This window comes from Erpetoichthys calabaricus, chromosome 3 (assembly GCF_900747795.2).
Source record: "Erpetoichthys calabaricus chromosome 3, fErpCal1.3, whole genome shotgun sequence".
NCBI lineage: Eukaryota > Metazoa > Chordata > Cladistia > Polypteriformes > Polypteridae > Erpetoichthys > Erpetoichthys calabaricus.
This window is the reverse complement of record NC_041396.2, coordinates 154,567,378-154,579,786: the sequence shown is the minus strand read 5'-3', so window position 1 is coordinate 154,579,786 and position 12,409 is coordinate 154,567,378. Positions and strand designations below refer to the sequence as shown.

Below are 12,409 nucleotides of genomic sequence, written 5' to 3'. Positions count from 1 at the left end.
AAATAAAAATAATGACTTTATAAAAACCATGAAAGCAACGTAATGACGTACTGTGCTCATGCATCCAGAAATGTATCTAAGGCTGCCTAAAGCTGAACAGGGTACATAAAATATTTATAGTTGCTACATTCACCACACAGTCGATTAAATGATTAAATATATTCAACCCAGATAACATTATAATGTATTTTCTAACATTCAATTCCATCTTCTTCTCCCCAAAATTGCAGCATAGGGTGCAGTCTGTAAAACTTCCCTCAGCACACAACTCTGAAATCGGATTGGACTCGTTTAACAATGAACCAATGAGGTCATAGAGAAGCGATGAAGTCTCGCCCACAACATAAAAAAAAAACTTTAATTAAACATCTTACTATTGGAAGATTGTCATCCGTCTTGCTTTACTATTGGATATTTCTGTTGTCAATCAAGAGTTGTCACATAACGCGCCGGGGTGACGTTCTTGGTGAGTATATACGCACGCGTTAACATGGTATACACAAGACGTTTAAATGTCTTGGTGAAACATGTAATTTTACTTTAATATACCTTTTGGCGCTTACATTATAAGCTAAAATACATTGCTACAATATTAAACATGCAGAATACTGGTTTAAACTTTTTAATATAACCTGTACTCAATTGTGATGTTTTCAGGATAGGAAATGAAAGCCAGCACGCGTTTTCAACATCCTTCTTTGTTTTTATCCGAACGTCGCTGTTTGGGGCTAAAATAAGAATAGTGAATGAACCACACTACCGGTGTTTTAACGTTCGCATCTCTGACCTCAATGATAGGCTGGGCTTCTCATATGAACCGGCACGGTCTGTCTAAGCGAGACCACGCTGGGGTTGGTTACGCTGAAGGTCGGACGAGGCGATCGTAACATGGGTATTAGAGGCGAATGTGGTGTTGGCATGTCAGATTTTCAGATAGATCAAATCAGATCAATGTCAGATCAAATACCTTCACTTTTACTGTTAATCATATGATTCGATTTTGAATGAATTAAAAATGGAGAAATAAACTTTAATAAAATATCGAGCTTACTGCATATGTGTTCAAAGGTCGAGTTACATTTTACAATTTTAAGCACATGAACGCACTGGAATTATGGACTTCGTGAACGTGAAAATAACCTGCAGGGATACTAAATGAACGAGATTGTTCAAATACTTGTAATTATTTAAGAATTTTTCGATGAGCTGACGCTGTTTGGTTCCCATGCCTGTCAAGGGGTGTTGTTACTTACAGATGCCCGGAATCCCTTTTAAATATTACTGGCAGTTCTTTTTTTAACTGGGTAGTTTAAACTGTCCCTCTACCTTTTGAACGGTCAAAATCTGAAGTACTGTAGTCTGGATTGCCAAAATGTCATCCGGGTTACTTTTAGTTCTTAATTCTACAGTAGACCACTAGGTGGTGTCAGAAGGCTACCGATAAAAAAAGACATTTTTACGCCTCGCAGAGTGAAAATTGCACAGATTTGGTTTTAGTAGCAAATCAACTTATTATGTTAGTCATACAGTTTGTTGTGATTTTGCTGTAGCTCGATTTATAAAATAGCTGATATTTCTCAACCCAAAAATAATTTTAGTGCGCTGAAAGATTTTTAATGCACACTCCTTTATATCAATATTTACAGGAATTATAAGGGAGACTGACAGAAGCATGGTTCGGTAACATTGCGCTTTTGTTTATTCCATGCTCCTTTTCTGGAGATTGTTTTACCCATTAAGTGTTTATTACTTATTTGGAAAAGTGTACTTTACTGATTTCATCCTGTGGTGCTATTTTTTAGAACACCCACTGCTGTTTTGTTTAATTAACAAAAACACACATTGAGTTTAATAATTGAATTTAAACTGAAATTATTATTTTCTGTGAGTCGGAGTGTTTCATTTAATTTGAATGGATACGTATGTGTAAGCAAAATTAGGTGAATATAACAATAATACCTTAAGCCAGTATCATGGATGACAAGATCAACAAGCAGTTATAAATCTACCGTGTCATGAAAAGTGTTTAAAGGGGGAAAAATGCACACATTTGCATTAAGCTTTTCATTATTGTTTACTCAGATTGTTACATTGTGCTGTTGGTGTAAACCTGATCACAAATGAATGGAAAGGGAGCTAAGCCCTGCAGAAGAAGTATGCTGCAGGAACAAACTTAAAGGCTGTTCTTCTCTCTTTTCTATAGCTAGAAAAAATCCTTTTTTGTTTAAAGCCTTCATAGGGTAAAACCAAGCTAATTGTACTTTATATTTTAATATAGTAATGTTGCAAAGCAAATAGAAAGCTGCATTTTTCATTTGTGAGACAACCAAGCATCTGCTGCCACTTGTCAATCCCAGTAAACATCACATGAGAGAATCATATCAGATTGCTGCTGTGAAGCCTCTTTAACCTTAATTATTATTTTAGAAATTTGTTTTAGTATGTGTGTGTGTGTGTGTGTGTGTGTGTGTGTGTGTGTGTGTGTGTGTGTATATATATATATATATATATATATATATGTATATGTGTGTGTATATATGTATATATATCATATATATATGTAGTTGTTTCATTGTGTAGTGGGTGCTCCCCAATTTCACTTGACTTGAGTTGTATATATACTGTTTCACTCAACCGCTAAACAATAAACACTTCCTCACACAAGGAAATGTAAATTCTGTATATTAAACCAGATACAACTTACTTTTTGTATAGTGCTCTCCACTGAGTGCAGGTGCAGTGCATTGTAAACAATTATCACATAATACAAAGACATTATACTAATTACTAAATACAGAACTGGAACACATAAAAATGGAGATTTGTTAAAGCACACAAAGAACAAGGTAGAACAGATTAAACATAACTGGAAACCAACAATATCTGCCCATTAATTAATTAATTGATGAGCTATGGCCAGTTGACAACAGAAAGTCAAAAGTAAAGTCATATTCCTGGAGACTTCAGTTAACTGGCTGCCTACTTACACCTGGGTTTTCTATTGCTGGCCATCCAGTCTGGAGAGGGAATCTCTCCATCTGATGATATCAACACCCCTTTATCCAAGATGAGTTTGCCAAATGTAGGCAAGCAGCCTGGCAGTAGAGCAGTTGCACAAAGTGCTGCATGTTAGGAAGTTGCATCATGGGGTTTTTCTTGACTTAATATTATTTTGGGCATATGAAGTATACAGAGCTGCTATAGTCTTGTAGGCTAAAAGGTATTTTTTCTTGACATTGCTGCTTGGGTTTCTTATAATTTATTTTATAATCTGCTTTATGTATCTGAATTCATGTAGCAAATTTTATGATGAAAACTATAACAAAAAAAGGAGCTTGAGTGAAGTGAAGACAAGGTAGCTGAAGTAATGGAAGTAAAATTTAAACTGGTTGTACTGTGATTTTATATCTAAATCCTTTTTAGCCTGACATACAGATGATGAATTGGTTTGTTTTTTTACAGACCTTTAAAATGAAAAATATCCTTGGATTACAAACTTGTAGAAGCCAATTTACACTGTTCTACTTCCAACCAATGTAAAAGCAGGACATCTCCCTTGATATGTATGTGGAGGTACCATATGTTTGCATTGCTTTAGGCTAGTTTCAGCATGAAGAATTTTGAACCTGATGACACTACAGAAGTTCATTTGTATGACGTTAACAATAAAGATGTTTACCAGTCATGCATGTTGAGGGCAGCCTAGAGCACTGTCAACCATCTCTACCTGAGCCTACATTTTGATCAGTTTTGTAAAACTTTCCAGCTGTACATTTTCAAACCTGTTTATATAGATCAGAGTCCCAAGAAGCTAGTACATATTCTGGCAGCATTAATTGCTAGGCAGAAAGTAAACCTGGTTGGGTTGCCAGCCTGTTGCAGGGTACATGCATGCATACATCCAAACTAAAAGTATATGCCAATACATCCAGTCTGAAATTGATAAAGTCCTAACAAGGACACTTAAAATACTTCTTAATTACAAATCCAAAAATAATGAATACAATAAATATAAAAACAATAATTAAGAATAATATGCAATAATGTCAGTATTAACTCAAAGAATAGTATGCTATTCCAAAATACAGTCTTCAATCTTGAATAAAATGGCTGAGACAAAAGGGAGGTTTGGTTACAATGTAGATAACAGCTTTGCAATCCAACCATCCATCCATCCTCTTCCGCTTATCCGAGGTCGGGTCGTGGGGGCAGCAGCTTGAGCAGAGATACCCAGACTTCCCTCTCCCTGGCCACTTCTTCAAGCTCTTCCGGAAGAATCTCGAGGCGTTCCCAGGCCAGCTGGGAGACATAGTCCCTCCAGTGTGTCCTGGGTCTTCCCCGGGGCCTCCTCCCGGTTGGACGTGTCCGGAACACCTCACCAGGGAGGCGTCCATGAAGCAACCTGATCAGATGCCCGAGTCACCTCATCTGACTCCTCTCGATGCGGAGGAGCAGCAATTGTTTTATTTATTCATTGGATTTTAACAAGGTGTTTATCTTGAGATTGCACTTTACTGTTTTTAGGTATGATTCTTGGTATTGTGTTTTAAATTAACTACTGTATAAAATAGTGAGTGATTTCAACAGCCTTTCCAAAATATATTGCAGTAGTAAATTCTGCTGGAAATAAATAAGGAAACTACCGGTTCAAGATCCTGCAGCTTGAAAAAACAATCATTTGAAGCAGTAGAAAACTGGATTTAGAAAGACCAAAAATGTGATGACCAAAAGTTAAATGATATACTGAAAGGTTGTTGATTTGCAGGTGATGTAACTCACTCTACAGTAAACAATTTTTTTTCCTGAACACACTTGGAGTAATGTTGACTACTGGTATAATTATATTGAAAAGAAAGGGAGACTATTGTGAGAAATACAGAATTTAAATGTCTCTAACAGGTATGTAAAATTGTTGAAAAGTTAAGAGCCCCTGATATATATTTCAGCACTCGTGCTGTCTGCAAAAAAAAAAAAAAAAAAAAAAGATTATTTTTTTGGATGTAATTATAGATAGATACAACTTTATTTGGCTCTATGCATAAGCACATTTATTAAATGTATGTTTAACTGCCATATAGTAAACTGCCAAAGGTTTAAATTTAAAGTTTAGGTTATCAAAAACTGCAAAAAGGAATTTTCAGAATATACAAATGGGCCTCCTTCATGGAACAACTAATAGGTTACAACCTACAGATGTTCTGCAGCAATTAAAGTAAATTAAGCCTTGCAAGCTGAAGCAGACAATTTGCACTGGTGTTCCAAGTTCTGTCGATTACTTAAAAGCACTGTCTTAAAGCAGAGTTGAAACAGACTGTGTCACTACACCCTCTGAAAAAAAGGAATTTGAAGAAAGCATGAAAAACTGGGGTGATCTAAAACTTTTGACCTGTACTGTAGTGTATATATATATATATATATATATATATATATATATATATATATATATATATATTTATACTGGGAAATAGCCTGGACACAGACAGACAGACATCTTTTAAAAGTCCAATACACATTTATGTACAGTTAATTAAGTGCACAAACCCAGTGCCGCAGCACCAATCACCCCAACAGTCCAGGCCAAAGCCACAGTATGCCTTCAGACCGCCTCCTTCTCTCTTCTCTCAGACCTTGTCCTCTTCCACCCAACTCCAGCCTCGAATGAAGGGAGGCGGCCCCTTTTATCTCCACTCGGATGTGCTCCAGGTGTGCACCGGCAATCTCCCACGGACACGCCCCAGTGTGGCGGAAGTGCCGGCTGTCTCCCCGGAAGCACTCCGGGTGTCCCCTCTCTTCTTCCCCCCAGCACTTCATGGTGTGGCGGAAGGGCTGGGGTCCAGGGTCCACCAGGCATGGGGACACCCCCTGGTAGTGACCACGGGCCCCTACAGGGTTGAGCTTCCAAGCCCTGTACCCGTGGCCCCCAATTTGGTCTGGAGGAGGCATGAGCCCTCCTCCTGTCTTCCTGGGCGTCCCGGCTGGGTACCACCCCCAGCCGCATGCCACATTATATATATATATATATATATATATATATATATATACAGTAATCCCTCCTCCATCGCGGGGGTTGCGTTCCAGAGCCACCCGCGAAATAAGAAAATCCGCGAAGTAGAAACCATATGTTTATATGGTTATTTTTATATTGTCATGCTTGGGTCACAGATTTGCGCAGAAACACAGGAGGTTGTAGAGAGACAGGAACGTTATTCAAACACTGCAAACAAACATTTGTCTCTTTTTCAAAAGTTTAAACTGTGCTCCATGACAAGACAGAGATGACAGTTCAGTCTCACAATTAAAAGAATGCAAACATATCTTCCTCTTCAAAGGAGCAAACAAATCAATAGGGCTGTTTGCTTTTAAGTATGCGAAGCACCGTGGCACAAAGCTGTTGAAGGTGGCAGCTCACACCCCCTCCATCAGGAGCAGAGAGAGAGAGAGAGAGACAGATAAAAAAAATCAATACGTGCCCTTCGTGCTTTTAAGTATGCGAAGCACTGTGCAGCATGTCGCTTCACGAAGCAGCTGCACAGAAGGTAGCCAACGTGAAGATAATCTTTCAGCATTTTTAGACGAGTGTCCGTATCGTCTAGGTGTGCGAACAGCCCCCCTGCTCACACCCCCTACGTCAGGATCAGAAAAAGTCAGCGCAAGAGAGAGAGAGAGAGAGAGAGAAAAATAAGCTGGGTAGCTTCTCAGCCATCTGCCAATAGCGTCCCTTGTATGAAATCAACTGGGCAAACCAACTGAGGAAGCATGTACCAGAAATTAAAAGACCCATTGTCCGCAGAAATCCGCGAACCAGCAAAAAATCTGCGATATATATTTAAATATGCTTACATATAAAATCCGCGATAGAGTGAAGCCGCGAAAGGCGAAGCGCGATATAGCGAGGGATCACTGTAATATATATATATATATATATATATATATATATATATATATATATATATATATATATATATATATGTGTGTATACTGTGGGATATGGCCGGCCATTCATCCCGGCCAATACCCCCAGGCCGCTAGATGGAGCCCTCCTTGCAACGTAGAGATGCCCCGAATTCCAGCAAGGCATCATGGACATGGAATTCCAGCATGGCTATCATGGACACAGCCCTGCTGGATAACGTCGGGGTCGCCAGGGGACGCTGCAGGGAGACACAGAGACGTTTATTTTCCATACAGCCCGGAAGTAAATCCTAGTCACATGGTTGGAAGAAATAAAGTGCTTCTGGGCTGATGAAGAAAAGGAGAAGTTTTTACCTGACCCGGAAGTGATAGAAATCACATGGACTGTAGGGTTGGAACCACTTCCGGGTCAGGGAATATAAAAGGACCATGGGTAATCCCAGATAACGAGCTGAGTTGGGAGGCAGGGTGGCTAAGCGTCTGGGAGATTGGTGGATTGTTTATTTGATTATTGATTGTTATTGAGTATAGTGGAGTGGTGGTGCTTTGTGCACTTTATTTATAATAATAAATATTATTATTGGACTTTTATCAGGTGTCTGACGTCTGGTCTGAGGGTTCAAGGGGTCGACAGTGCCTCTGTTTGTCACTATATATATATATATATATATATATATATAGTGTGTATATATATATATTTGCAGTTGGAGATCCACAAAGGGAGAAAAAACGAATCACGTATCATAAAATAGTTTTATTCCTGAGCTTTCAACCCCTATCAGGGGTCTTCATCAGAGGATAATGCTTAGACTTACAAGAATCAAAGGCAATATATAGCAACACATTCAGTATGGCAGGGGACGGGGGGGGGTGGGTGGAGTTGACTAAGTCAGTATGATCAAGGGTGGGGGGGGGTTGTATAGTTTAATTAATGTGTATATGTCCTTCTTAAGTTGGCATATGCTGGGTTTATGTCCAAGTGTCTGTTGATGGCGTTTTCATCTGATAGCCAAGACTCGGCCAACTCTCTGGCGCTTTTTGTACTGGCCTTAAATTTTACTTTTACGTTGTCCCAGTTGAATGTGTGTCCTGTCGATTTAGTATGTGCATATATCAAAGATAGTGTGTCCTTTCTTCTGACGGCGTTGCGATGTTCCTGTACACGTGTTGAGATTTTTTTTGACGTTTGTCCTATGTATACAGCTGAGCAAGAATTGCATGGAATACTATAAACTGCGTTTCGTGTTTCGGCTGTCGATTTCTTGTTTTTAGCATTAAACAGGACCATGCGCAGATTGTTGGTGGGTTTATGTGCTATTCTGATGCCCCACTTGGTCAGGGTGCGTGCCGTGCCTTCTGACACATTATGGTGATACGGGAGTGAATGCCAGGTGGGGTGGGGGTTCTGATTTACGTCGATTGTATGCTGATTCCTTTAGCGTCTGCTGTGTAGACTCCGATTAATGAATGATTTTGAGTATCCGTTCGAGGTGAAAAGTTGAAACAGATAGCGTCTCTCATTAATTTTTGTTTCCTTGGTATTACAATGCGTGTGGACTCGTTTAAATAGGGTTTTCACGCAGCTCCGTTTATGAGATACCGGGTGGTTGCTGGCGTAGTGTAGGATCTTGTCTGCGTAGCATTGTTTACGGTAAACACTTGTGGTCAGGGTGGCGTCACTATTTCTTTTGATGTAAATGTCCAGGAAGTTGATGTGTCGATCGGACACTAATACTTATCAACAGCTAAATAACGAGAGTCAGATTGGAGGGAGGGGTGATGTTAGAGCGCCTGAGCTCATTCAGTGCAGCATGAACAATGCACTTTGATCTTTTTTTTTTCTTTCAGTACATGTGCCTTCCCTGTTTATTTATATATCTCTGCCTGTCTGTCTCTCTATTACGCATTGCTCGTCTGTCTGTGTGTTATGGATCTTAAAAATAACAGTTATAAGGACAGTTGTTCCTGTTAATTGCAGTCTCAATTGTTAAAAAAATATTTTAAAAGGAGCATCCCACATGAAAATATAACGATCTCATTAACTGACAGTGCATACCAATTTATAAATTTTATGTCCGTTTGAGGTTAAAAAGAAAAAAAAAAAAGCAACATTTTATCCCCAGCGGGGAATTGAACTCAGGTCTGTGAGGCAGCAGAGCTGTTGGGCTCTAAGAGGCAAATCTTAACGCGCTATGCCACAGAGGCTGTTGTACCATCCTTGAAGCTTTTGTGAAAGTGTTTATTTGATCTTTGGAACTCGGGCTTTACACATTCTATAGTTTATGCCTACTACATTTTGTAACATTTATTACTAAGATATGACAAAGTTTCTGTTTTAACAATGTGTTTACACAGATTACTTTAGAATAACGATCTCTTATTTCCACTGTAAAACTCCACTTCACTCCCACATAATCAATCAAGGCATGAGCTGGGAAAAGTTCGCTCACGTTCTAAGTCGGTGGGGGGATGGAATAGCCGGCTGCTGGCAGCTTGTCTTTTATCAGCACATTTAGAGGACAAAGGATGCTGGCGGAGAGGTGTGAACGGATTTAAGAAGCGATTTAAGGTGGGCCGGATATACGAGTTTTTTCGTAGGCTCTGGTAATTCTAGTGTTAAACTGTCATAGACATGAATTACAGCACCATCATAATAGGTACACACCCAGTGAGTCACTCGTTCAGTAGCTGCAGAAGGTAATATTTGAATATGTTTTGCATTTTGTGTAATGGGCATTATAGGTATGTCAGGAGTCCACATTAGCAAAACCTCTTGAAGTTGGAAAATTGTATGCGCAGCTAAAATTTTGTTGAATTTGCACATGTGATCTGTTGATAAATAATCATTATTTACCAACTCATTCATTGCAAAATCTGACCGTGGTAAGATCACTCCTTCCATAACACTAAACACAAACACTAAGTAGACACTAACACTAAAAAACGGCAACACCGCCGGGAAGAAGACTAAATGAGATAAAGTAAAAGTCTACTAAACTTCTTTATTATAACTGCTTTATTATAGCAGGTGAGGGGACGCTGGTGCACGCTTGTTGTTGCCGCTCCTCCCTGTTAACAACACTTTTCGCAAAATTCGCCTTAATTCTGCACTTTCTTACGCTTGTTTTATTTCGTTTATTGTATGTATAGTTCGTGGATACAGCTGACTCGAATTGCATGGATTTGGCTTAATATTTACAGATTTTATGGACTCCACTTTACTGGGAACAGCAGAGTCTGTGGATCACAGGACGAGACCTACGAACATTTCTTTGTACCTGGCGATCTAGCACCTCAGGATGATCTGTCTCCATGATTATATTCGTTATGCTGATCTGCTCCCGTTTCATCTTACAGTACCCTACGACCAGGAACTGATCTGATGTTCATACTAACCTGGTTTATGGCTTATGGCTCCAGGGAGATCACGCCTGAAATTACCAAGCGTTACTGTTTATGGCTGTGTATTGGAACATCCAAATCCTGCTTCCTCCTCCTTCTGCTTGCTATCGCTGCTCACCTACACTACCACACCCGCCTGTCCTACCGGCTGCGTTGTGCTGTGCTGCTTCTACACTGCTATCAGCTAAGTATCACTATTTTAGCGCTTTGAGTACTGAGAAAAGCGCTATATAAATGTAATGAATTATTATTATTTATTATTAAACACTAAAGTACAAAAATGAAGTAGAAAGTAACACTAAACCGCAACACCGCCAGAAACACCGGAACACCGCGTCTACTAAACACTAAGAAACACTAAGTAGAAACACTAAAGGAAAAAATACTATTCAGTACATACCGTGTCTACTAAACAGTAAATCAGTAAAGGAGAAAGGACGGCAAGACCGCGTCAGCTGCGGAGCTCAGCTCAGAGCGAAATGAAGTGAATGAAATGAGGTGAATGGGAGGGGAGATGATCACGTGACTCCAACACCCACCTTAACTCTCCATCCCTCCACAACCACACAAACACAGTCACACGGATCCCAACTCTCCTTTATATATATATATAGATTTCACTATTTGTTCGGGAAGGACCAGGGGAGCAGATGTGCACAGAACACTGCCACCCCCCGGCACGCTAGATGGCAGCCCCCAGGTTGCAGCGGTACCTCAGATTCCCACAGGGCTCCATGGGCATTGGAGTTTGGCACAGCCCTGTTGGGCTCTGTGGGGGTTGACAGGGGGAGCTGCAGAGCCCTACTTTGGGTTTTCACCACACCTGGGAGTACTTCAGATAATGCTGCTGTGCCACCTGACATGCTACCAGGTGCAGCATTAAAGAGAACGCCTCACTTCATTCAGGGAGCCAGAGTCTGGTGGAAGAGGACGAAGCTTGCTGGAGGAGTAGTAAAGAAAGAAAGAAAGAAGAGACAAAGTGCTGTGTGCGGTTCTATTGACTGTGCTAGTGTTTTATACTTTGCTATGCAGGTGCGAGAATTGGAAAACGTTTCCCACATCCAAATTAAATGTGTGTTGTGCTGGACTTGTGCCTTGTGTCTGTTGTATTGGGTGTTTGGGGAGCTGGTGCAGTTGCAGTAAGGACTGTGTAAAAAAAGCTTTCCTGACACTACTTTACGTGCACCTGTAAATAAAAACTACTTTTGTTTTGCAATGCCATCTTTTTGTGTCTGTGCTTCCCTGTCTAACACCACTCATTTCTGAGCCCAATCGGTCTTCAACTACAAGATGCCCAGTTTGTAGTCTAGTGCCATCTTTGCAAATGCATGTGGTGTAACACACTGCTAAGCCAAGGGATCAAATCCAATCTTACTGATCTGTAAGGCAGCATCACTAACCATTGCACCACCTTTATAGTAGATATTTATATAGAAATAGTGTTTGAAGAAAACACCTTGAACAGCAACTAAGGAAATGATGTTTTAGTGACAAGTTAGTTTAGCATAACTTGAAATAAAATATTGTACTTTTTTCATCTGACTTTCAGGTCTTTAATTTATTTTCTGAAACTATTTTTCTAACATGAGGTTGCATATGTTAATATGTATAGATTTACTTTTTTCAGGGTCCTGTGTGATACAGGTCTTTTTATGTTACAAACAAATGCTATTTATTTTTCCATTTCACTAGTATGTGTATTGCATGCTCAGACCCTACCTGCTCTTAACTGTTTATAGTGATGGTAATGCAATGCTCCTCTCATGCAATACATGTTTTTTACACTGGTAATGAAATTATCTAGAATTTGGGATTTGCTTTGTTAAAACTCAGTGTTATAATCTTCACCATGGGAAGAAATGTTAAATTTTTTAATCTTTAAAATCAGTTAAATAAAAAGTAAATATTTATGTACATTTTTTTGTTAACAAAAGCTACTGCAGAACCTGTGGCAATGTACACTGCTATCATACCACAGTTAGAGCACTTAAAGTTGAATTTGAAGTTCAAATATACACAATTTCTTGACCTTTCCAAACACATCTTTGTTATATGATGGCATATAGAGTCTAGTAATTAGCATACCAGCACAACT

General features: G+C 39.5%; 1 protein-coding gene across 2 annotated transcripts in view; it reads left to right on the top strand.

Moving 5' to 3' along the window:
- Positions 1-388: 388 nt before the first annotated feature.
- The window catches only part of tfb1m (transcription factor B1, mitochondrial), a 62,124-nt gene continuing 50,103 nt past the window's right edge, over positions 389-12,409 (top strand). For both annotated transcript variants that reach the window (XR_007934522.1, XM_028797429.2), the window contains exon 1: positions 389-466. The gene's annotated coding sequence lies outside the window, so the exon portion shown is untranslated. The remainder of the gene's footprint in view (positions 467-12,409) is intronic.